This window comes from Cavia porcellus, unplaced genomic scaffold, assembly GCF_034190915.1.
Source record: "Cavia porcellus strain 051 isolate PalLab524CR breed Dunkin Hartley unplaced genomic scaffold, mCavPor4.1 scaffold_24, whole genome shotgun sequence".
Taxonomy (NCBI): domain Eukaryota; kingdom Metazoa; phylum Chordata; class Mammalia; order Rodentia; family Caviidae; genus Cavia; species Cavia porcellus.
In genome coordinates this window covers 11,436,247-11,463,249 of record NW_026947507.1, presented here as the reverse complement: position 1 = coordinate 11,463,249, position 27,003 = coordinate 11,436,247, and the positions used below count along the sequence as shown (strand labels likewise).

The 27,003-nt window shown below is 34.8% G+C and overlaps 1 pseudogene; it reads left to right on the top strand.

Moving 5' to 3' along the window:
- Positions 1-16,197: 16,197 nt before the first annotated feature.
- LOC100715231 (fructose-bisphosphate aldolase A-like) lies at positions 16,198-26,506 on the top strand (annotated as a pseudogene).
- Positions 26,507-27,003: the final 497 nt, after the last annotated feature.

Below are 27,003 nucleotides of genomic sequence, written 5' to 3'. Positions count from 1 at the left end.
TCCACATCGCAAAGCAGTATTGAAGGCTTCATGTCTTTATGGGTTAGCTAGTCACCACTTAGTATACAAAGTGAGCTCGGAAAATGTGAATCACCCATAATTGCAATGAACCTATAATTTATGTGAGATTTTTGGTGTTTTCCTTTAAAATCAGATTTCTATTTCGAGCAGTCTTAAAATCTTCTGCATTCTCATCATTGAATCTGTCTCCTTTTTCGAAAAGCTCTTTAGTAATGTTTGTGTTTTATTCATTTTGATTTGGGTTAGGTTGTGGAATTACCAAAACTGTAAGTGAGACAAGTGCACAGCATGGGAATGAGATACATATGAAGGTGGTAAATAAAGCAATGGTCAGGCCACACAGAGACTAAAATAAGTAAAATATTGTTACTCAACGCCATCCACCAGTTGCAGCTGCATAACTGAAGCCCATCAACTCACTTGCCACTCTAAAGCCACCACCAAATGCAGGCTAATTGTCACTTGCCACTCACTGGCAGAGTTTATATATGTGCATGCAAGCAGATGATTTATTGTGGTCTCTATGCAGTCAACTCTCTCTCCTAACATTAGTCTGTATTTGCAACCCCCACCCAGTCTACCGTCACCACCTCAGCTCTACCTCAGATCATCAGGCATTTGGTCCCCATAAGAAACATACAACCACGATCCCCTCACACGCTCAGTTCACTGTGGGGTTCATGTTCCTATGAGAATATACTGGTGCTGCAGATCTGATAGTAGGTGGAACTGAGGCGGTGATGCATGTGATGGAGAATGACTATAAATAAAGATGAACAAGTGCTCACTCACCTGCCATTCACTTCCTGAGGGGACTGAAGATCCAAGTCGTAGCATGTATCAATACTTCATTCCTTTTTACTGTCAAGTAATAGTCTATTATATGATTACCCCTTCATCAAATGGAAATTTGAGTTTCCCCACTTTTTGATTATTATGAATAACATTTTCATAAATAATCATGCACAATTTTTTGTTTAACACTTGTGTAACCTTTTGAAGAACTCTCAAAGTATTCTGTTAGTCTAGACAAAAATGTTGAAGGATTCCAGTTTCTCTAGAACTTTGCTGAAAATTATTTTCTCTTCTGAGTTCCATAACCATCTTAATGGGAATGAATGACATGGTGGTGTCTCATGTCATGATTTTTATTTGCCTTTTTCAAGTAACTAATAATACTGAGAATCATTTTATATACTTACTGGATATTTACATGTCTTCCTTAGGAAAATGCCAGTTCAAATCCTTTATTCATTTTAATTGCATTATTCACATATAAAATGGTAAGTTCTCCACATACTCATAGCCCTTTGTTATCTGTATGATATACATGCATTTTATTTCATATTGTAGGTTGCCTTTTCACTTTCTTGATAATATTATTCTGTGAAGCACAAAAAGCTCTATTTTAATGAAGACTAATTTATTTTTTGTTGCTTGTAATTTTGGTGTTTTAGTTAAAAATTTATTCCTATGATGTCTCTGAGGAGTTTTGTATTTTTAACAGTTGCACTTAAGGGTATGATGCACTTGGAGATCATTTTTTTGCATGATGTGATGAGTCCAAACTCATTTTCTCTACCAGATTCTAGTTTTCTCCTTACCATTTGTTGAAAAGATCTCTCTTTCCTTCATTGAATAGTTTTAGATTTTAGAATCCTTTAAAAAAATCTAAGGACCATAAATGTGAGTTTCTTTCTGGACTCTTGATGCTTTTCCACTGCTTTACATGTCTATCCTCATTTCAGTTGCACACAGCATTGATTATAGATTTTCAGTAATTTTGAAATTGGGCAATGCGAGTCCTCCAGTGTAATCCTTTTTCAAGATTATTTTTGCTATTTGGGACTTTTCATATAAATTGATGAGCCAGTCAATTTTTGCAGTAAATATAGCTCATATTTTGAATATGAGAGAATAAATTGAATCTGTAGATTAATTTTTGCAGCACTGTTATGTAATAATAAGTTTTCTGACCTATGTATGAGAGAAATCTTTTCATTGATGTTAATCTTTAATTTGTTATATAGTTTTCAGATTATGAATCTTGTTCTTGTTTTGTGCTTTTCTTCACTCCACGAAGGGTCATCAGTGATGCACAAGTCCTTTTCTTAATAAACATTAACATCTAGCTAAAAGACGGTCATGAGAAATTCACAAAAAGCAAAGCAAAATCACATTGTTCCCAATTCCATACACAAACTGTTTCTGTAAGCTTTTCAGGAACATCTAACATCTAAGAATGTAAGTGCACTATTAAGTCACTGGTTCACTCACTCAACACTTATTTATCAATATTGTGTGGTTGACAGTGTTCTGGTCACATGAGTAGGTCACTGCATATTCTGTCTTAATGGACACAAACATTGTATACTTTTCAATGTGCGCTTACTTCCCCTTTTTAGATGAATTTGTAAAAAATTTAAAAAACCTTAGATTGTGTCTTAACAGATACTTTAGGTTTTCTATAAAAATAATTTCATAAAAATGCAATTATTTATCAACTTGGGGTAATTTTAAACTTTGTGCTAAACATAAGACATTACAGTTCATTTTTGTATTGCAGAAAATAATCGCCTCTTGTGAACACCATTAGCATAGTTAAAGATGAGATGTGTACACAGTCAGCAAAATCCCCTTTCTCCTCCCAGCCAGCACCACATTCTACACCCTCAAATCTGTTCAGACCACACCTCTCTCTTCTTATATCCTGCTTCACCTTCCCTAACCCTTCTGTTGCTGGCCTGCAAGTCTGAAATATTCTCCCAACTGTTTTTTTGATTTCTGGCACCATCTCTCTTGATTACATTTTCCACAATTTTTTTCTTTTTCATCAAAATGCAGGAATTATTTGGCCACTTACCTAAAATTCCCCATGAACCTTCATGACAATCTGACTATCTTAACATGCTTTTCATGTTATGACATTCCCAGGTACTCTCCTCATCCTTTCAGCCTCTGTCTCAGCTTTTCCTGTCACTAGTGTCTTCTGTCTCGGCAAAGTCAAATTTGTTACCCCTTAAAAATGTCACACTGCTTAAATCTCTGAGATGTAGTATTTATACTCCTACTGTCAGCAGTCCCTTTTACCATCACACCGACCTGTTTGTATTTTAAAACTTCATGAAGTCCTCTCAGGCTTTCACAGCATGATCCCCTATTACGGTAAGACCATATGCACCTTTGCAAAAAACTCCCAAGTTGTCTCCCAAAGCAGGTGCATCAGTTTGCTTCTTTACTAGCAGTGAAAGGTAGCTTCTATTATTTCACATCTTCACCTGTAATTCACATTATCCTTTTAATAAAAGTTTAGCCATTTTAATAGAAATTTTGTAATATCCCATTTTTTCTTAACTTGTATTTCCTTAACAGTACATGAAGTTAAATATCTATCCATAAACTTGTTTACTAATGAAGTATCTGTTCAGATTTGTGTATGAGGTTGTCTTTTTATTGTTGAGTTTCTTTTTTTTAAAACAAAAAAGAATAAAGATTATGATATGGCATTTCAAAATAAAATAATAGGAGATTAACACTGATTGCATGTTGCGTATTGTTATCTTCAAAGTAGTTTTAAGAGATCTTTGCACATCTTCTTTCAAAGTCTTTATGTGTATTCTGCAAAGATATTTTTTCCCAGTCATCTTTTCCTTCTCTTAACAGCACTTTGTGTAGAACAGAAGTTTTAAATTTTCCTGTAGCTCAGTTACTAATTTCTGTCTTATGATTATGTCAAGCTATGCATGTTACAGTTTGATCTATAATCTTCCTTAACTACTGTATTTAGGGTTAAAATCATGCCCTCATGTTGTAACCCAGGACTATTTTGCTATTAAGATTGAAAAATTCCTCATTGCATTACTTTAAAATGATTATGATTATAAAAAATAACAATGTTTTATCAAGGCTTTATCATGAGCATGGCACTGTACTAATTTTTAATAAAAATTATGTTATTTAATATTTCTAGTGACCCCCAAGAGTTGACAGTATTCTCCCTACTTTATTTTTTAACTTTATTTGTATTCTTCCTATTTTATAAATGAAAAAACTGTGTCTCTGATGGGCTGGGTAACTTATGTATGAGCCCTCACTCCACGAGGATTGCATTTAGGCAGCAAGCGTGCTCAGCCTCCATCAATAATCCGCTCAACTTCCCTGCCATGGTGCTGGCCACAGCTGACTTGATGGATTTATAATCAATCTACTAAATTTTAATTTTATTTTATGGATGCAGAACAAGTTTGAGGGTATGCTGAACAGAATTTGTTCACATTCTATGAACAGGAAATATGAAAAGATTAAATTGATAGATAACAGGGGAGCTTCATTTGACAAAAATCAGGAGTAGGAAGATTAAGAACATGTAAAAGCCAAACTGCCAATGGCAGACTTCTAAAGTTACCGTATTTCAGACTCCTCCCGCTCTGAGCTAATCCCACCTCCCTACCCTGCCGCAGTTAGGCAGAGCCCTGCTCCTACTTCTGACTAACCAATTGATGAGAACAATTATGTATTTATCCTTTGTGAGGAGGAATTGTCTGGAAATTTTGTCTCCTGTTCTGAGGATTGAGGAAACGTGGGCTGATATGGAAGAACTACTCTGAAGTTCCCTGGAGGAAAGTGACCTGAAGTGCTGCCCAGACTCAGAGGATTTTTCAGGAAATTGTGTGGGTTGGGTGTTAATGTAACATCAGCCAACTCTCCTGGTTGATGGACTCTATTTTGGTTGCTAGTGCTATTTAAACACCATACAACTACATGTTCTCTTTTACAACCCACATGGACAAGTGATCTTGGATTTTTTTTTTTAATAATTCAGACTTCTTCAGAAAAGCTGGTGTCATTTACTTTAGCCTAAAAGTGGACTATTCTCAGTAAGGGAGGAACCAGCAATAATTTTTCAAATATTCGTTTTATCTTTGATTTCATTCTGTGTGAAGGAGTGGGGCTTCCTGCTGAGCCTACTCGGTAAAGTGTTTGGAAATGGATTCTGTCACTTCTGGTTATTGAGTACTTGGACTGAAGTTGAGGTGCTCTTGGGCACATAGACATAATTTTACCTGCTATTCTTCAACACTGAAAATGGAAAAGAGGAAAGTTATTTGAAATTGTATAATGTAAAAAAATAGTAATATTTAGCTTTCCTTTTTACTTCAAGGTAACAATTCAAGTTACATTAGTAAATTTGACTTATTAAGGGATTAATTGCTAGAAATAAAAATTTAGTATTATCCATCAAATTTCTGTGCTGAGTTTGGGTAGGCAGTCACTCAACACTGTTTTAACAGTGATGGCAGTCAAATTTGACTAAATAATAAGTATAGTAGGAAAATAGATACATATATATACATATATATTTTAGGGTAACTGTTAACAAAAATTGAATCACAGAACTGATTCATAACAAAACCAAACATTATCATTAAATGAGAATTTGACTTGATGACTAGAGTACATCATAATTTTTAAATTCATTTTTCTCTTAGAAGTTATTCATGTATTTAAAACCCTTATTACATTATTTAAATGATTTAAACTTATATTTCACTTCTTGCATAAGTTAAATTTGTAAATAATACTTACAAATAAAACTTGCAGATTAGGTTTGATCACAAGGGAATTTTTGAAAATAGTTTTGATGATATAGCAGAATAATATATTCAAATAAGAAAGACAATGATAGTAGCAGCGACGCTCCTGTGCTGAGTAGTGTGAACTGAAGGCTGCATAGTGAACTCTATCTAGCCGGGCAGCCTCAGTGGCACCTCTCTCAAAACCTGGTAGGGACCCACCCAGTGACCCCAAGCAGCTGGGGAGCTTTGATGAGTCACATAGCACAAGCTGAAGGCCTGAGCAGCATATTCCACCTAGCAGTTGAGCCTTGGTATGCCACTCAGAACCTGTTAGGGTCCTACCCAGCCACCTCAAGCAGCCAGGAAGCTTACGCATGCCACATGGAGTGTGCTAAAGTTCTGCCAAACATATTCTCCCATTTGGGGAGCCTTCAAGTGCCATTAGAGACCCAGTAAGGCCTGCCTAATGACCTCCACTCAACTGAGGAAACTTCCTGCAATATAGACAGACATCCGCAACCCAGGAAACAACTGAGACTTTGCATTCAGCTGTCCCAGGGGAATACAGGAAAATGACAAAAGAGCAAAATGTAATCTCAAACCTCCAGCCTAGCCCAAACAAGCCTGGGAGACATGGGCATAGAAGAAAGTGTAAGCTATACACATGAAATTTCTGAAAAGATAGCAACTGATGTAAAGAAACAACACCATGAAGCTGTAAAAGAACTTAGATCATAAATAATCTCCCTGGTAAAGCAATAAATGACAAATGTAGTAACAAATGCTGAACACATCTAAAGAAGACATAGCAATGCAAGAAGACGAAAAACTGGACAATACAAGAAAGAAATGGAATGCATGAAACAGAGTCAAAGAGATATCCAGGAAATCAAAAATTAAAATTGAAAGCTGACAAAACCATCTCAGTGAATGTGAAGTCAGATGTTCAGACCTCAAAGACTAGATGGGAGCTAGTGAACAGGAAAGGAAAGATCTTTTAAAAATAACAAGGAGTCAGAAAATAACAATTCAACAGTTGAAAATGATGCAAAGGAAAACTATAAGATTGATAGGTGTCAACGAAAAGAAGGTGACAATACAAATGATGTAAAAAGATTATTTACTAGCCAAAGATTTTTTAATAGCCAAAAATTTCCCAAAAACAGGAAAAGAAACTGACATATAGATAAGTAAAGCATGTCAAACTCCAATTAGCTATCACCAAAATAAATCCATACCCAGACATATAATAATCAACATACCAGAAATTCAACATAAAAACAGAATATTAAAAGCTGTTAGAGAAAAGAAATAAATTGTCTATAAAGGAAAGCCCCTCAGAATCACAGCAGACTTCTCAACACAAACAATCAAGTCAAGAAAACCACGGAATGAAGTATTTCAAATCCTAAAGAAACACGACTACAAACCCAGATTGATGTACCCTACAAAACTATTCTTCAAAATTGATGGAGAAATAAGATAATTCCATGACAGAGAACAACTGAAGAACTTCATGATCACCAAATCAGCTCTGCAAAGAAAACTGAAAGATATTCTAGGTAGATATTAAGATAATCATGGCCTCAAAAACACCAACAGAAAAGAAAAACTAAGCAAGGCACACAATTAAACATAGGAGGAAAGGTAAAGAAAGATAAAAGGTAAAGAAAGATTAAATAACAAAAATAAGGCAATGTATATCAGTTATAACAATTAATGTAAATGATCTCAATTCACTAATTAAAAGGAAAAGAGTGGCAGAATGGATCAAGAAAGAACATCCAACTATGTGCTTTATACGAGAAACACATCTAATTGAAAAGGAAATTCATAGACTGAAAATCAAAGGATAGAAAACAATACTTCATGTAACAAGAACCCCCCAGAAAGCTTTTCTGTTTGCAAACAATGTGAACTTCAAACCAAGCATCCCCAAATGACATAAATAAGGTGACTACATACTGGTTAGGGGAAAATGTCAAGAAGAAAAGATAACAATCTTATACATGCACCACATATGGGAGCATCTAGCTATATATAAAACAAATACTAATAGAAATGGAAAATCAAATAAGCAATAACACAGTTATAATGGGGGATCTTAACACTCCATTGACACAAAGAGACAGAGCAATGAGGTAGAAAATCAGCAAAGAAATAATGGAAATGAATCAAACCTGTGAACAAATGGACATAGTATATGTGTACAGAATGTTCCACTCAACAACATCAAAATACACATTCTTAGCTTCACATGGGACATTCTCTAAAACAGACCATATACTAGCCCATAGAATATGCTTAAATAAATGCAAAAGAATCAAAATTATCCCATGCATACTATCTGATTATAGTGCCATGAAACTGGAAATTGGTGAAAAAAGAAACTGCAAAAACTCAATAAACACATGGAAATTAAATAATACATTCCTGAACAATCAATGGATCACAGAGGAAATTAAAGAAGAAATTAAATGGTAACTACCAGCAAAGAAAAGTACAAATATAATTTACCAGAATCTTTGGGATGCAATGAAAGTAGTCTTCAGAAGGAAATTTATTGTGGTGAATTCCAGCACCAGGAAAGCAGAGCAAACAAAAATGAACAACCTGAGTTACACTTCAAACATCTAGAAAAAGAGAAAATCAAGTCCAAAACCAAAAGAAGGGAGGAAATTATAAAGATCAGAGCAGAAATTAACACAATAGAGACTAAGAAAACAATACAAAGAATTAATGAATCAAAGAGTTGGTTTTTTGAAAGAATAAATAAAATTGATAAGCCACTAGCCTACCTTATTTTAAAAAGGAAAAAGAAAACTCAGATTCATGCAGTGAGGAATGAAAAGGGTGAAATCACTACAGACCCTATGGAAATACAGAAGATCATCAATACCTACTTTGTAAACCTTTACTCATAGGTTCAATAACACAGAAGAAATTAACAGGTTCCTAGAAACATATGAATTACCAAAGCTGGATCAAGAAGATGTAAAACTGCTAAATAACCCAATTTCATTAATGAAATTGAAAATGTTATTAGAAACCTACCAACAAATAAAAGCCCAGGTCCTGATGGATTCACTGCATAATTCTATAAGAAATTCATGGAAGACTTAATGCCACTACCTCTAAAACTCTTCAATGAAATTTAAAGGGAAGCAATTCTCCCTACTTCATTCCTGAAAGCAAGTATCACTTTAATACCAAAACTAGAGAAAGAACTAACCAAAAAAGAGAACTACAGGCCAATGTCTCTAATGAACCAAGATGCAAAACTCTTCAATAAAATACTGGCAAACAGAATGCAGCAAGTCAACAAGAAGATTGATTATACACCACAATCAACTGGGATTCATCCCAGGAATGCAGAGATGGGTCAACATGTGCAAATCAATAAACACAATACACTTATGGCTAGGGTCTTACCAATTTATTTATTCTTTCAAAGAACCAATTCTTTGATTCATTAATTCTTTGTATTGTTTTCTTAGTCTCTATTGTGTTAATTTATACTCTGATCTTTATAATATCATTAGAGGCAAAGATAAGAATCACATGATCATTTCAATAGATGCAGTAAAAGCTTTTGATGAAGTCCAACACTCATTCATGATAAGAACCCTATGGAAAATCAGAATATATGGTCTTTATCTCAATCTGATAAAAGCCATCTATGACAAACCAAAAGCCATGCACTTTCACTCTAAAATCACCATGCACATTATCACTACTCCTGTTCAATATAGTGCTGGAAACATTGGCCAGAACAATTAGATAAGAGAGAGAAATAAAAGAAGTAGGAATAAGAAAGAAAAGTCAAATTATTATTATTTGCAGATGACATACTTTATATACAAGACCCCCAAAGCTCACTGAAAGACTTCTAGATGTAACAACCAAATTCAGTAATATAGCTGAATACAAAGTCATTATTAAAAAATCAATAGCAGGGGGCTGGGGATTTAGCTCAGCGGCATAAGCGCCTGCCTTGCAAGCAGGCAGTCGTGAGTTTGATCCCTGGTACTGATAAAAAAGAAAAAAAAAGACAAAAAAAAAAAAAAAACCCAGGATGATATTAAATCAGCACTAGCTATTATGCTGTCTTATTTTCTTCAAAATAGCTATTCATAATATCACAGACAATAAAATAAAACAACCCAGATTAAAACCATTCCAATTAATGAGTGAAAACATTATATGGCTTCAAACCAGTGTGACTGGGAATCGTGATTACCACGTACTTTTATGTATTCTTATCATTACTTACACTAGGTAAACAATTCGATATTTATATGTGAGTTTAATTTATCTCATTTATGAGTATAGTCTCAAGCTGCATCCATTTATTTATAAATGTCTCAAGGTGATCATTCTTTATAGCTGAGTAGTACTCCATTGTATAAAAATACCACAACTTTTTTATCCATTCCTCAGTTGATGGACACTTGGGTTGTTTCCAAGATCTGGCTATTACAAATTGTGCTGCTATAAACATGGGTGCACATATATCACTGTGGTATGATGCTTTCAGCTCTTCTGGGAATATGCCTAGAAGTGGAATAGCTGGGTCAAATGGGGCTTCCAGTCCCAGCTTTCTGAGAAATCTCCAGACTGACCTCCACAATGGTTGCACTAGTCTACATTCCCACCAACAGTGCAGGAGAGTTCCTTTTTCCCCACAGCCTCTCCAGCATTTGTCGTTGTTGATTTTCTTGATCCTGGCCATTCTTTCAGGAGTGAGATGGTATCTCAGTGTGGTTTTAATTTGCATTTCTCTAATGACCAATGATGATGAACATTTTTTCATGTATTTATTTGCCATTTGCATTTCTTCATCTGAGAAGTGCGTATTCATCTCAGATGCCCATTTTTGGATTGGATCTTTGAATTTTGGGGGTCTGATTTTTTAAAATTCTTTATATATTTTAGACAGAAGTCCTTAGTCTGAGGGGCAGTTCACTAAGATTTTTTCTAGTTTTTAGGTTTTCTTTTCACTATGTTAGAGATTTCTTTTGATATGCAGAAACTTTTTAATAAGATGTGATCCTAGTTATTGACTCTGGGAAGTATTTCCCGTGTGGTTTGAGTCTTGTTCATAAATTCTCTCCCTACCCCTATGTCTTCAAGGTTTTTACCCAATTTGTCTTCCAATAAATTCAGTGTTTCTGTTTTAATATTTAGATCTTTGATTCATTTAGATTTTAATTTAGTACATGGTGATAGGCATGGATCTAGTTTTAGTTTTTGGCAAATGGAAAGCCAGTTTTGCCAACACCATTTATTAAAGAGACTGTCGTTCTTCCTGTGAACCTGGTTAGCTCCTTTATTAAAGATAAGGTAGGTGAGTGTGTTTGTAGTTGTGGTTGTATCTTCTAATCTATTCCATTGATCTTTGGCTCTGTTTTGATTCCAATACCATGTTGATTTTACTATGGTTGCTTTGTAGTATAACTTCAACTCAGGGATTGTGATGCCTCCTGCCTTGCCTTTGCTGTTTAGAACTGTCCTTGCTATTCTAGGTCTCTTCTCACTCCAGATGAATTTTAGGAGTGATTCCTCTAGATCTATGAGGTATGTTGATGGCATTTTTATCAGGATTGCATTGAATCTGTATAACAGTTTTGGGAGAATGGCCATTTTCACAATATTTATTCTTCCTATCCATGAGCATGGGATGTCTTTCCATTTTCTGAGATCATCTTCAATTTCATTTTTCAGTGTATTATAATTTTCCCTGTATAGGTCTTTCACTTCTTTCATGAGAATAATTCCTAAATATTTCATTTTTTTGGTTGCTAGTATGAAGGATGTGGCTTCTCTTATTTCTTTCTCTGTGATTTTGTTGTTAGTGTATAAGAAGGCTATTGATTTTTGAGTATTGATTTTGTATCCAGCCACATTGCTGAATTTATTTATTATATCTAGGAGTCTTTCAATGTAGTTTTGGGGATCTTCTATGTAGAGTATCATATCATCTGCAAATAGTGATAATTTAATTCTTCTTTTCCTATCTTTACCCCTTTTATTTCTCTCTCTTGTCTAATTGCTCTGGCCAGTATGTCCAGTACTATATTAAATAGGAGCGGTGATAAGGGACATCCTTGTCTTGTGCCTGATTTTAAAGTAAAGGCCTTCAATATTTGGCCATTTAGTATGATATTGGCTGTTGGTTTGTCATAGATGACCTTTATTTTGTTGAGGTAAAGACCATCTATTCCAATTTTCTGCAAGGTTCTCATCATAAATGAATGTTGTACCTTATCAAAAGCTTTTTCTGCATCTATAGAAATGATCATGTGATTCTTACATTTGACTGTATTGATATGGTGGATTACATTTATTGATTTACATATGTTGAACCATCCTTGCACACCTAGGATGAATCCCACTTGGTCATGGTGTATAATCTTCTTGATGATTTGCTGCATCCTACTTGACAATATTTTATTGAGGATATTTGCATCTGTGTTCATTAGGGAGATTGTTCTGTAGTTCTCTTTTTCAGTTGGGTCTTTCTCAGGTTTTGGTACTAGAATAATATTTGCTTTCAGAAATGTCTTGAGAAGGATTGCTTCCCTTTTAATTTCATTGAATAGTTTGAGGAGTGTTGGCATTAGGTCTTCTTTGTATTTCTTGTAGAATTCTGCAATGAATCCGTCTGGGCCTGGGCTCTTCTTTGTAGGTAAGGACTTAATTACGTTTTTTATTTCATTAATAGAAATTGGATTATTCATCAGTTTTACATCTTATTGACCTAGCTTTGGTACTTCATATGCTTCTAGGAATCTGTCTATTTCTTCTGTGTTATCAAACCTTTGAGAGTAGAGGTTTTTGAAATAGGTGTTGCTGTTCTTCACAGCAGACTTTTCAGCACAAACCCTCAAGTTATGATGAGCTTGGAGTGAAGTATTACAAGCCCTGAAATAAAACAACTTTCAACCCAGACTGATGTACCCAGAAAAACTGTAATTCAAATTTAATGGAGAAACAAGACACTTTCATGACAAAAAAATAGTTAAAGAAATTCACGTCCACCAAATCAACCCTAGAAAGAGTATTGAAAGACATAGTAGACAGAGATAAAAATGATCACAATCTCCAAAACAACAAAAGAAAGAAACCATCAGGCAGGTCAAGCAATTAAACAAGGGGAAAAAGCAGAAAACAAACAACTGGCACATAATGTAACAAAGTTGAGCCAGTACACATCAGTTATATGCATAAATGTAAATGGCCTCAAGACACCTATCAAAAGAAATAGGTGACAGAATTGATCAAAAACAAGATCCTACAATATGCTGTATACAAAAAACACATCTGACTCCAAAGGAAACTCATAGATTAAAAGTCAAGGATGGAAAACAATATTTCATGCGACAGGAATGCAGAGAAAGGCAGGATAGCTATTCTGTTTGCAGACAATGTGAATTTCACATTATTAAATGTGAAATTAAAATGATTAAAAGAGATAAAGAAGGTCCCTACATACCTCTTGGTGGAAAACATCAAGAAGAAGAACTAACAATTATGAATATATATGTACCAAATACAGGAACATCCAACTATATAAGATAAATACTAATGGACATGAAAAACCAAATATACAAGAACACAGTTATAATAGGGGACCTTAATTCCCCACTGTCACAAATAAATAGATCAACTAGACAAAAAGTCAGCAAAAAATAATAGAACTGAATCATACCTGTGATCAAACAGGCTTAGTAGATGTTTACAGAGTGTTCCACCCAACCAAATCAGAATGGACATTCTTCTCAGCGGCACATGGGACATTCTCCAAAATAGGTATCAACCCATAAAACATTCTTAAGTAAATACAAAGGGATTGAAATTACCTCATGCTTGATTGAAATATCTTACCATGCAAGATTGAAATATCTTACCATAGTGCACTGAAATTGGAAATTAATGCAAAGGAAATTGTAAAACCTGCATAAATACATGCAAATTGAATAACAATCTTCTGAATAACCAGTGAGTTACAGGTGAAATTAAAGAAGAAATAAAGCAATTCCTACAATTCAATGAAAATGCAGATACAACATACCATAACCTATGGGATGCAATGAAAGTAGTCCTAAGAGGGAAATACATAACAACAAATTGTTGCATCAAGGAAACAAAATGAGCACAAATAAACAACCTAATGCTACACCTCAAACTTCTAGAGAAAGAAGAGAAATTCAAATCCAAAGCTCACAGAAGAAATTGTAAAGAGCAGAACAGAAATTAATGCAATTGAAACTAAAAAAACACACAAAGAATTAACAAATCAAAGAGTTGGGGTTTTTTGAGAGACTAAACAAAATTGATAAAACTCTTCTGACTTATCAAGAAAAAGAAAAAACTCAAATTCATGCAATAAGAACTGAAAAGAGAGAACTTACTACAGATCCCATGGAAATTCAAAAGATAATGAATACCTACTTTGAAAATCTCTACTCATATGGGATGGAAAACACAGGGGAAATGGACAGATTTCTAGAAACATGTGAACTACCAAAGCTCAATCAAGAAGATATAACAATTTTGAATAACTCAATATCAGCTACTAAAATTGAAAACATGTTTAAAAACTTTTCAACAAAGAAAATCCCAGGTCCTGATGAATTCATGACTGAATTCTAGAAGAAATTTAGAGAAGATTTGAAGCCAGTGTTCCTTAAACTCTTCAATGAAGCTGAAAGAGAAGAAAGCCTCCCTAACTCATTCCTGAAGGCAAGTATTCCTCTGATACCAAAACCAGAGAAAGACTCAACCAAAAAGGAGAACTACAGGCCAATCTCACTAATGAACATTGATGCAAAGATTCTCAATAAAATACTGGCAAATAGAATGCAGCAAATCTTCAAGAAGATTATACATCACGACCAATTGGGATTTATTCCAGGAATGCAGGAATGGTTTAACATATGCAAATCAATAAATGTAATACACCACATCAACAGAGCCAAAAACAAAAACCACATGGTCATCTCAATAGATGCAGAAAAAGCTCTTGATAAAATCCAACACTTGTTCAGGATAAAAATCCTACAGATACTTGGAATAGAGAGTATCTACCTCAATCTCATAAAGACCATCTATGACAAACCAACAGCCAACATTATACTAAATGGACTAAAACTGAAAGCCTTCATTATAAAATCAGGAACAAGACACAGATGTCCACTATCACCATTCCTATTCAATATAGTTCTGGAAATATTAGCCAGAGTAATCAGACAAGAGAGAAATAAAAGGAATAAAGATAGGAACAGAAGAATTTAAATTATTATTACTGGTAGATCACATGATACTTTATACTTAAGACCCAAAAAACTCCATTAAAAGACTACTAGAGGTAATAAATAAATTCAGCAGTGTAGCTGGATATAAAGTCAACACTCAAAAATCAATAGTATTCCTGTACACAAACAAAAAACTCACCGAGAAAGAAATTATGGAACTATTACCTTTCATAATAACATCTAAAATAATGAAATACCTAGGAATTAACCTAACCAATAATGTAAAAAGACTTATATGCTGAAAATTTTATTACTCTAAAAAAGGAGATTGAAGGTGATATTAGAAAATGGAAGGATATTCCTTGCTCTTGGCTAGGAAGAAACAACATTGTGAGAATGGCCATTCTTCCAAAACTGTTATACAGATTTAACGCAATCCTAATCAAAATACCATTGACATACCTCACAGATCTAGAGAAAACACTCCTAAAATTCATTTGGAAACAGAAGAAGCCTAGAATAGCAAAGGCAATTCTGGGCAAGAAAAGAAAGGCAGGAGGCATCACAATCCCTGACTTGAAACTATACTACAAAGCCACAGTGATAAAATCAGCATGGTACTGCAAAGAAATAGACCTAAGGCTCAATGGAACAGACTAGAAAATGCAAACACAATTACAAAGACACTTGGCCACCTGATATTTGACAAAGGGGATAAACTGGAAAAAGAATATACTTTTTTAAACAGTGTAGGAAAAATTGGCTCTCCACGTATGGAAGAATGAAACTAGACCCATGCCTATCACGAAGCACTAAACTGAAGTCAAAATTGATCAAAGATCTAAATATTAAAAGAGAAACACTAAATCTACTGGAAAGCAAGATAGGTAGAAATTCTGGAGACACAGTGGTAGGCAGAGAATTCATGAACAAAACACAAATCACTGAGAAATACTTCAAAGGATCAACAACTGGTATCTCATCTTCCTAAAAAGGTTTTGCACTTGAAAAGAAATCACCAACAAAATGAAAAGAAAACCTACAGAATGGGAAAGAATTTTAGCCAGCAACCCCTCAGACAAAGGACTTATATCCAGAACATATAAAGAACTGAAAAACATCAAGTCCCCCACCAAATTTAAAGACCCTCTCCAAAAATGGGCATCTGAGATGAATACACAGTTCTCAGATGAAGATATACAAATGGCAAATAAATACATGAAGAAATGTTCACCATCGCTGATCATTCAAGAAATGCAAATTAAAATAGCATTGAGATTTCATCTCACTCTGGAAAAAATGACTGTCATCAAGAAATCAACTGATAACAAATGTTAGCGAGGATGCGGGGAAGAAGGAACACTGCGCCACCCTTGGTGGGAGTGTAGACTGGTGCAGCCACTGTGGAAATCAGTATGGAGATTTCTCAAAAAACTAGGATTGGGTTTCCATTCAATTTAGCTCTTCCCCTCCTGGGTATTTTCCCAGAAAATTTGAAAAGATCATGTCACAGTGATATATGTGCACCCATGTTTATAGCAGCCCAGTTTATAATATCTAATCTTGGAAACAACCAAAATGCCCATCAACTGCAGAATGGTTGAAGAAGGTGTGGTATTTTTATACAATGTAATATTACTCAGCTATACAAAATTATGATCTTGAGGCCTTTATAGGTAAATGGATGCAACTTGAGACTATCCTCATAGGTGAAATAAATAAGACTCACATTTGTAAATATCACTTAGCCTCTCTAGTATAAAAAATAATAAATGCTGAAAAAGTAAAAAAATTTATAATAAATATTGTAAAAATGCAAGTGAAGGAAAGTGCTCTAAAGGATGCACCTGTTTATATGTTTAAGTGTGTAAGATAGATGGCTGTATTACTAAGTTTTCGTTGGATCACTGAACAGAATGGTTTGCACTGTCAATGTCTGAATGTCTATCCCTTTTTATGCTTTTTGTAACTTGAACAGCTATTTCTAAGATGACAATATGTAATTTATCAACTAGTGATTTCTTAATGTTAATATTTTTTAAATTCTGTATTATTTTCTCCCTTTTTCCTGTTTTGCTTTGTTTTCTTTTCTTTTTGCTTTAAATAAAAAAAGAGAAGACACAGACAGCAGTGGCAATGTGAAATAAATGAACCTCTTGAATGAATTGACTTGGCAGAGGAAATTTTAAAGCAAACTCAAGGAATTTTGGATACAATCTTGACCTGACATCTCAGTTTCCCAAAAGGCATTCCCTCCCAGGTAACTTGTGTGATTTACAAAGGAAGACTTCTATTCATCTACAATGACATTTAAAATATAGAAATAGACTTGATCAACAGATAGATGGGCAGAGACAAACTTAGATTAATGTATGTGTATTTATCTATAATTATACAAAAATATGGTTATTGCATATATCAGATTAAAATTAAATTATACACATTTGTGAATACATATGCAGTATAAACATTTCCACACACATATATGTGTGAAGTGGTAAGCATTTTTAATATATAGGTTAATGGAAAGGAAAACAATGATTAATAGAAGAAAGGTAGAAAAAGAAGTAAAGAAAAAAGGAAGACAAAGAAAAGATAAAAATTAGATCTACATTAGAATTAAATCAAAATATTCAATATCAAAATATTAACAAAATTTACTAATGAATGGTAAAATGATATGTAATATTTGTTTTTGATATATTCTCCAGCGGTTATATATTGCTTTAATAATCAATGAAGCAAAAAAGGCAGCGAAGGCAAAATAGAAAATATGAAAGGTAGTCTACATACACATACTTTATAGAAAAACTACCTAACTTTTTAAAAATGTGCTGATTATTTCACCGAGATACTGTATTTATTTTAAAAGTATAAACTGGATTTCCAGCTTCCATTCTAGCATGTAAGGGGCTCAATGTGTCATTCCTGCCTAGCTAGGAAAAGCCAAATGAATTATAAATACACCTTTTTTTAAAGATCCATCAGACAACTGAGTTTTAAGGAGACTCACTAATCAAAAATTAGGCTAATGGAAAGATACAGAAAGTCACAGCTTATTGGAAAAGAGTCTATGAATAGACACTGTGACCTCAGCCAGTACTGAGATAGAAATCTTATTACTGACAAATTTCCAGAAGATTAGTATAGACAAACTTTACAGTCTAAAAGACTGATAGAGGATACCCAGGATATCAGCGAAAATCAGGGAAAAATTCCCTCATGTTATGAAAGTAACCATTTGAAATATGTCCAAAGAATTCTGTTTTCCTAAACAAGACCTACATCTAAATGTATGTGGAAAACCTAAAGGCCAAGATCACCCAACAAAATATTGAAAAAGAAGAGTAAAGTTCAAGGACCCACACTTCCTAACATCAAGACTAAATATAACCTATACATAAAGCAAGGTGCTGTTGTTGAAAGAATAGACACATAGATAAGTGGAACAGAATTTAGAGTCCAGAAACAGATTAACACAAATATAATCAAGAGATCTTTGACAAAAGAGCAGAGATAATTCTAGAAAAGATGGATAACATTTTAAACAAATGACTTGGGAACAACTAATATTCAAACGGAAAAAGGATGAATCTAGACAGGAATCATGTACATTACACAACCAACTAAAGACCTAATTGTAAAATGCCAAATTATATAATTCCAAAAAGATGGGAGAAAATCCAGGTGATCTTGGGCATAGCTTTGGTATTTTAGATATAACACTAAAATCATGATCAAGGGGGGAAAAAAAGATAAACGACTTCATTAAAATGTAAAATTTTTGCTCTGCAAAGCCATTATTAATAGAGTGATCAGACATACTATAGACTAAATGAAAATCTTTACAAAATATATATCCAACAAAAGATTTACTCTAAAGCCATGAAAGAACCCCTAAACCTTAACAATAAGAAAATAAACAATTATAATGATCAAAAGATGTCTCCAGGTACTTCTTCAAAGATAAATAGATGATGTCTTAGTTGCTTTCTCTTTGCTGAGTCACAATATCCTAAACCTGTAAATTAAAGGAGGAAAGGTTTATTTTGCCTCGTAGCTCGGAGAGGTTTCAGTCCATTGCCAAATGGCTCCATGGCAGGGCAGCATGGTAGAGAGAGGTACCTTCCTATCAAGGCTTCCAGAGGCAGAGAGAGTGATCAAGAGAAAGGGAGGGAGATACACAAAGCCCAGCCACACCGTGAGTTAACCACCTCCTCTTACCACCCTTCACCTCCCAAGACACTTTGCTGGATATTCATCAGCAAAGTCATCCAGCACCTACCAAAAGCATTAGTGATGAGCACATGAGGTCTTGGGGGAACATCTCGATATAAAACATAACAGATGGCAGTTAAGCACATGAAAAGGTAGTCCATACACTGCGCCCTTACAGAAATGTACATTAAAACAATGTTCACACCTGTTAGGATGTGAAGCCTCCCAAGCATTGGTGATTTCAAATGTTGGTGGGGATATGGAGCAACTGTCATTCGTTGTTGGTAGGAATACAAAATAACATGGTCATTGTAAAAAGTCTGTCAGTTTCTTACAAAACAATATACTTTTACCATGTGTTTCAGCAAACACACGTTTTGGAGTTTACCCAAATGAATTGAAACTGCACAGGGATTTTATAGCAGCTTTATTCATAATTGCCAAAATTTGGAAGTAATCAAGATCACTTATCAGGTTAATGGATAAACAAACTGTGGTACAGCCATATAATAAAATATTACTGAGCAATAAAAAGTAGCAAACTATCAAGCTATTAAAAGATACAGAGGAAATTTTAAAGACGTATTACTAAAAGAAAAAAGCCAATTGCAAAATATATTTATTATGTAATTCCAAATATATTCTGGAAAGATTAAAACTAAAAATACAATAAAAGATCAGTGATTGCCAGAGGTTGAAGGGAGAACAATTGCATATATTTATTTATAATGATGATCACAACCCATTATACACTTGTCAAAACTCAGAATATACAAGAGTTACAATCCCAGAGTCAACACTGCAGTAAATAATAATATCAACATGGTTCATTAATTATAACAAATGTACTATAATAATGCAAGATGTTAATAACAGGAAACTGGAGAAGAAAAAGAATACGTAGGCACCCTGTACTTTCTGTACAATACTTTTGTAAATCTGAAGCTACTTTATAAAATACAGTCTATTAATTTTTAAAGTGAGGAGAGTAAGCCTGAGCTCTGGATCCAGGCTGCCCAAGTGATCACAGGTATATAAAGTGTGGAAACTCACAGTTGTGGTGCCTGAGTCACAGAACTGGTGCCATCAGGTGAAAATGCACAGAGAGCGTATGACTGAGTGTATCTGGGTGGCTGTCACATCATTAGTAAAGATCCTGTAGGGAAGATCTTCTAATAGAAGCACTACTTAAAGTGGATCTGGACTCCCGTGTGCAACACCACCGTGTCACTGAAGTATCCAAGTGTAGACTTATGAGTAGGACTTTCTGTTTTGATATGGAGAAGAATGTGCTGTCACAAAATGACCAGATAACTTGTCTGCTGATATTCCTTTCCACGTGAAATTTTAAGACCCTATGAAAGAAAATGCATGTAAAACTTAAACTGTTAAAAAAACCAACCATTCAAGATATTCTTTGTGATACTATTGGGTTTACTGTACACTTTTGTTCATTGCCAAAGAAATTTCTCCACATCCTTAGAACTATATAACATTAGAGATGAAGTTACAAGTCTTGTAAATTAACCTGCTTTTACAGCTGAAGACGAGGCTAAGGAGAGAAGTGATTTATCCAGGGTGACAAAGCAAACCTCAGTTGAGTTCACTCTACTAAGTGTGCGCCACCATTATTGCCAGTTACATTAACATTTTCAAAATCCTAAAGTCTCACCTTTATGTTGGAACAAAGATAATTTCAGTTTTTCCTGCAGTGTCTCTTCTGAGCTCTGTAACCATTCCCTTTGTAGGATAGTTCTGCTCTTTTGCAAAACTCCTATTTGATACTACTTCTGTGTCTACATTGCTGCAAATCAAAATTTTACTACAATATGTAGGCAATAACATTTCTTTACTAACATCAAAATATCACACAACAATTTTCAAATCATTAATATAATCACTATTATATTACCTCTTTGTAATAGGCCTATGAAATCGATGGGACAGGATTGCATTTTAGTCTGTATTTTACAAATAAGATTCAGAGACACAGGAGTTTCACAATTCACCCCCATGCACAGATTTCATGAGTGGATGAAATCGTTTGCCACAAGCCTTCGGACTGCTGGTCTATATTTCCTTCTTAGTATTATTATTTGAGAAAAAAACTATTGCAGTGCATAATAAATATTCTGGCTTTAAAGTCATTTGTTTAGCCTAAGAAATAATAGCTTTTACTGATTCTTTAAAATATTGCATAATATTTGGTGTCAACAAAAGAATGAAGATAAGCTATACATTGACTATTATGAAGTGTAAGGATAAAAGGAACATTCACAAAATCCCTCCTTCTAAATACTTCGAATCCACTCATGTGATTCTCCTTAATTCTATGACTATATCTTTTTTCCATGGAGATAATCGCATCATTTGCTTCTTTAAAAAATTTTAAAAAGTTGTGTCACAGAATAATAAATATTTGTAGCACAATATTGCTTAGTTTTGTTTTTAAATTATAGGAAACTTTTTAAGGCTATACTGTGCCTGCAGTAATTTTTTTCAACATGGTATGCGTAATGTTTTTTCAAATTATTTCATGTATCAGGCACTCATTCTGTTTCTATAAAATCAGGTTTTACTACTAAAGGTACTTCAGTACATTTTAAAATTTTTCTATCAATGGAAATATTGGTTATAGATAATATTTTCTGTGAAAAATTAGATGACACTTTTGTGTTGCATCATAGGATATTTATGAAAACATACAATGAAAGGTGAACTTGGAGGCTTAAGGAGTACACAAATACTCAAGTTTGTGAAATACTACTAAATTGATTTCCAAAGCTCTTATATTATAATTTGAGTTATCAAGTCTTATTTTTTTGAATTGAACTTTGATAAAATTGTACTTCGTTGTGAACTCAAGACATATTTTATGAAAAGCTAATGAGAATGATTTTTTTTGTGTGTGATTATTTGACATTTAGTGTTTTTCCCTCTTTGAAATACTTCTTAGATCTTTTGATCATTATTCTACATTGTGTTAGTTACTTTTCTCTCACTGCTGAGACAAAATACAGAACATCCAAAAGAAGGAAGGAAAGGCTTATTTAGTTCACAGTTTGTGGAGGTTTTAGCCCATAATCAGCTGAATCCAAGATAGGGTGGCAAGGCAAAGGGGCATTATTTCAAGGTGGCAGAAGACAACAAAAGCAATAAAAGCAAAAAGAGAGAAAAAGCCTTTTTTCTTCCCTTCTCTGGTATGCAGGCTACCTCTCCTTCAGGGCAGGTGTAGCACTCACACCAGCTTCTTGCCCTCCTCTTTCACAGAATCAGGACAGCTACAAAGTGAGGATCCTGGTCCCCTGTTGAGTCACTTTAGTTAAGCTTCTAAGCTTCTCAAGTTGACATAGCATATCAGCTATTACATACATTTTTCTTTTTTGATAGGTACAAATTTCTGTAACAGTCTTGTCAGTTGTGTGTTTTATATCTTCTTCCATTTGATAGCTTGTCTTTTGACAATCTTTATGCACTCCTTTATGCATTCAAGAAAATAATTTTTACATAACTATGATTACCAGTTTTATCTTTTTATGGTTAGCATATTTGTCACTTTAAAAATCCTTATCTATTAAGTTAATGTGATTATTTTCCTAAATTTTGTGATTGAATATTTGAAAAATTTGTGTCACAGTTCTATTTAGTCTCTCAGGAAGTTACATAACAGTATGGATTTCATTTTTTCCCTCATAATCAATTGTCCCAAAATTATCTTTTGAAATTTGGTAATTTTCTTTGTTATCAGCGACACCATCAGCATTTTTAAATCTCAATTTTCCATGTGTACATTGATACTGTGTGTTAATTTTACAACTATATTGTCAACTTTTTAAAAAGAACTTACAGGATTTGGGCTGGAGTTGAAGAGTAAATATTTTTGAGCGTACTGACCAGAACTTTAAGATGCTGTCTATCTCTGAACAGGGAATTTCTCCATCTCTTTTAAAGTTGTTTTTAAATATGGTTTGTTAGTTTTATCTGGGTCAAATTCAAACATCTCCCACTGTGTACACCTCCAGGCATTATATAAATTTTACTTGTAAAATGATATAGGACTACTGATTTCTCTGAGCAAAGAACTGTAACCACAGGTTCAATCTCTTGAATAGAAAAATATACTAGTTTTAATATAAAATTTGAAAAACTTAGTGTTAAATATATTTTTCTCCAATGAGACATTACAGTGTCTTTGGCCAAGAGCCAGAGAGCACATCTGATCTAGAACCACTGAAACTCTCTTGGGATTCCCAGGGCTCCTGGGCACCTTTCTGCTGCCTCTAAACTTCAACTATCACCTGGCCTCCGGGAAACCTTGCTCAGATGTAAATAATACTTAGTAATTGTCGCTCTTGGTTCAACACAAGCTTTAAATTTGTTTTGCGTAATTCAGCTCCTTAAAGATGTCTGATTTTCTGGGAAATTATAAATGTAAAAATGAAACATCAAAAAAGATGTTTTATACAAGACGTAGATATTTTCCAGGAAAAGGTCCCTTCAAAAGATCTAATATTGAACATTTGCCAAAAATAAACATTTCAAGATTGATTCTTAACTCTTAACTTCTATGGTTCCAAGCTAAAAATGAAAGATAATAATGTAGCTGAAAGGCATTCTTTTTTACCGAAAGAATGTTTGGTTGAAAAAATGGCAGTAATGATTAAAGCCAGCCCTTGACAATGCTATCAACCATCTGGTTTTCCACACATCTAACAAATCTACCCATCAGTACTGACATGTGAATATTATCTCAATCTAGCAATGATGCTTTTGGAAATCTTTACAGTATGCAGGCATCATACAAAGTTACATGAGTTTATTTATTCATTTATTTTACCTACTTACTTACTTTACCTACTTTTGCTGAAAAAATGATACTGCCTATCTCAGCACTGAATTCTAGCAAGGTCTACCTGATTACCAGTTTTATCTTTTAAAACCCAGGAGCTACTGGTTAAGCTATTATTTATGATCATGCTCCTGCCTTTCCAAGCTCTGCTTAGCTGTGTATATGTGTAATAAACACTCAGACATTCCTCTGAAGCTTCTTTTTCTACAGCTTCCTATCACCGAGCTTTGCAATGAGAACTGTGCCTTATCTCTGTCACTGTCAGCATTATGCCACTGTACCAGCCACCTAACCTGGGAAATATTTAGTGCAATGAACTCTTCAAATGGGGTTGAAAGTAAAGTTTACAACTTCTCATCTTCTCCATGAATGTGGTTATATATGATGTTTGAATACAAATATGACATAATTCTGTTAATTTGTGTGTATACTCAGAGAACTCTAACTCAGTAAGATACAAGCAGCTAAGGACTATTGGGGAAGTGTTATCCTCAAGAAATATAGAGATTTAGCCAGTAGATGTTAAATCACATCTTATTCTAAATACCAGAAACAGCTGAATATTACTTAATGACTTCATTAGTGTTGAGCTCCACTTGAGCAATGCAGCCTAATTAACATCTTTGCTTGTGTTCTGTTTTTTTTTTATCTAATTTGGAAATAACTTTCACCATTTATCCTTTAAAAGAGCAAGACTTCATTGTGAATTAACTAAATGTACACTATGTATATAATGCATATATATGATAACAACAAAATTAAAGAGACCAAGTAACCTGCCCTTAGAGGCTCTGATTCATTAGGAAGTGATAGATGACCAACTTTAGAAGTGTTTTGAAAGAGCTATGTGCGATGCACTAAACCTGTAATGAAATAATTAATTCTTGATGACAGGAAATAATTAGCAGAAATAATATTTGAACCAGATGGCAAAAAAAAAAAAAAAAAGAAAAAACCAAGTAGGAGTTTTCCAGGAAAAACACAACATGAACATTTCAGTCAGTGGGAGGGCCCTGATGTAGTGAATATTCCAATAATTAAAGCACACATTCATATTCTGGCCTCATTACTTTCCAGATTTCAGTTAACAATCACTTTCCTCCAAGACAATTATTTATTTTTTACAAATTAAGCCTAATTATCTAAGAAATATTGGGGAGCTTTTGTGAATTGATTGAGAAAAAAATACGAAGTTTTTTGCATAGCTCTGAATTTGTAAAGCTTAAGTAAAACTGTAGTATCTATAATTTTCATAGACAAGTAATTCACAATTAAGAAATGGAGGCTCGGTTAATAATTGATGTTAATATTTTCCAGTGGAGGACAAATTTTCCAGAGATCCATCTGTTACTATTTATTTGCCATCTATATTTGATAGGATTCTGAAAAAATTTCGAATTAAGAGATTGAAGATGAAGAAAAAAATATCAATTCTAACTTTACTTGTTTTTAGTTAAGTTTTTTGTGTGACATAATTGCAGATTCACAATCAGCTTTAAGAAATGATCTAGAGGCACAGTCCAGGGAGCTAGTGATAACTGTTTCCATCCTGGTCCACTCACCAGCCCACAACCCCGCACTGTCCTGTCCACTCCCTGCTGCAACAGGAACTTTCCACCAGGAGCACTAAGACCTACCCATATCCAGCACTGACTCCAGAGCTGAAGAAAGAGGTATTTGACATTGATCACTACACTGTGGCCCTGGGCGAGGGCATCCTCACTGCAGATGAGTCCCCTGGAAGCGTTGCCAAGCAGCTGCAGTCTATTGACACTGAGAACCCCAGAGAAACTGGCGCTGCTACACCAGCTGCTGTTGATGCTGATAACTCTGTGAATCCCTGCACTGAGGTGTCATCTTTTCCATGGGATGCTGTACCAGAAAGCAACTGATGCACATCCATTCCCCCAAGTCATCAATTCTAAGAGTGGTGTCATGGGCATCAAGGTAGACAAGGGTATGATGCCCCTGGTAGGAACAAACGGTGAGACCATCACCCAGAGACTGGATGGGCTGTCTGAGCACTGCCACCAGTACAAGAAGGATGGAGCTGACTTTGCCAAGTGGTTCTGGATGCTGAAGATTGCAGAACACATCCCTGCAGCCTTGCCATCATGGAGAATGCCAACATCCTGGCTCCTTTGCAGCAGAATGGCGTTGTGCCCATTGGGGAGTCTGAGAATCTTCTTGATGGGGACCACCACTTGGAGAATTGTCATCTTGTAACCAAGAAGGTGCTTGCTGCTTGCTGTCTACAAGGCTCTGAGTGACCATCACATCTATCCGGAAGGCACCTTGCTGAGTGCCAACCTGGCCAAGTCTGCACCCAGGAGTATTCCCATGAGGAGATTACCATGGCAACTCTCACAGCACTGTGCCCCACAGTGTCACACCCTGCTATCACTGGGATTATCTTCCTGTTTGGAGGACAGAGAAAGGAGGATGCATCAGCCATGGACCGTGACCTTCTCCTATGTCAGGCCCTGCAGGCTTCTGCACTAAAGGCCTGGGGTGGGAAAGAGAAAGGTTTTAAGGAGCAACAGTGTGTGACATCCATTTGCCAAAGGTCAGGCCAAGAGGGTTGACAGCATCAAAGGGAAAGGAGCGAGGTGTGGCAGGCAGCACAATGTGAACAGGCAGCAACAATGGCTTTGGCTTTAGAGAGTGCAACATGAAACAAGTTACATAAGGAATGAGAGGACTGATGAAAAAGGGCGTGGCTTTTTTTGGCATTATCAAAGAGAGGGTAGAGAAGGCATAGCACTTGATCAGCAAGAGCATTACCTTGTAAAAAGCTGGGCAGGGGCTGATGGCTGTGAATATGTAAAAGAGGGGGGCATGAGGAGCACAAAGAAGAGCCTGTAAATGCAAAAAAAGAGACATCAAGTGTGCATCTATTGCTGTGAGGGAGATAACAGCAGAAGATAAGTATAGGACATTATGTACATATAAAGAGTAACTAAGTTAAGGGCTTGGCATGGAAAAACTTGTAAAGCAAGGACAACAGCAGACAGCTCACTATTTTTGAGCAGAGTTTTGTGGCAGAGAATACAGGTGTTCCCTGTCATGGAGTTGTAACAAC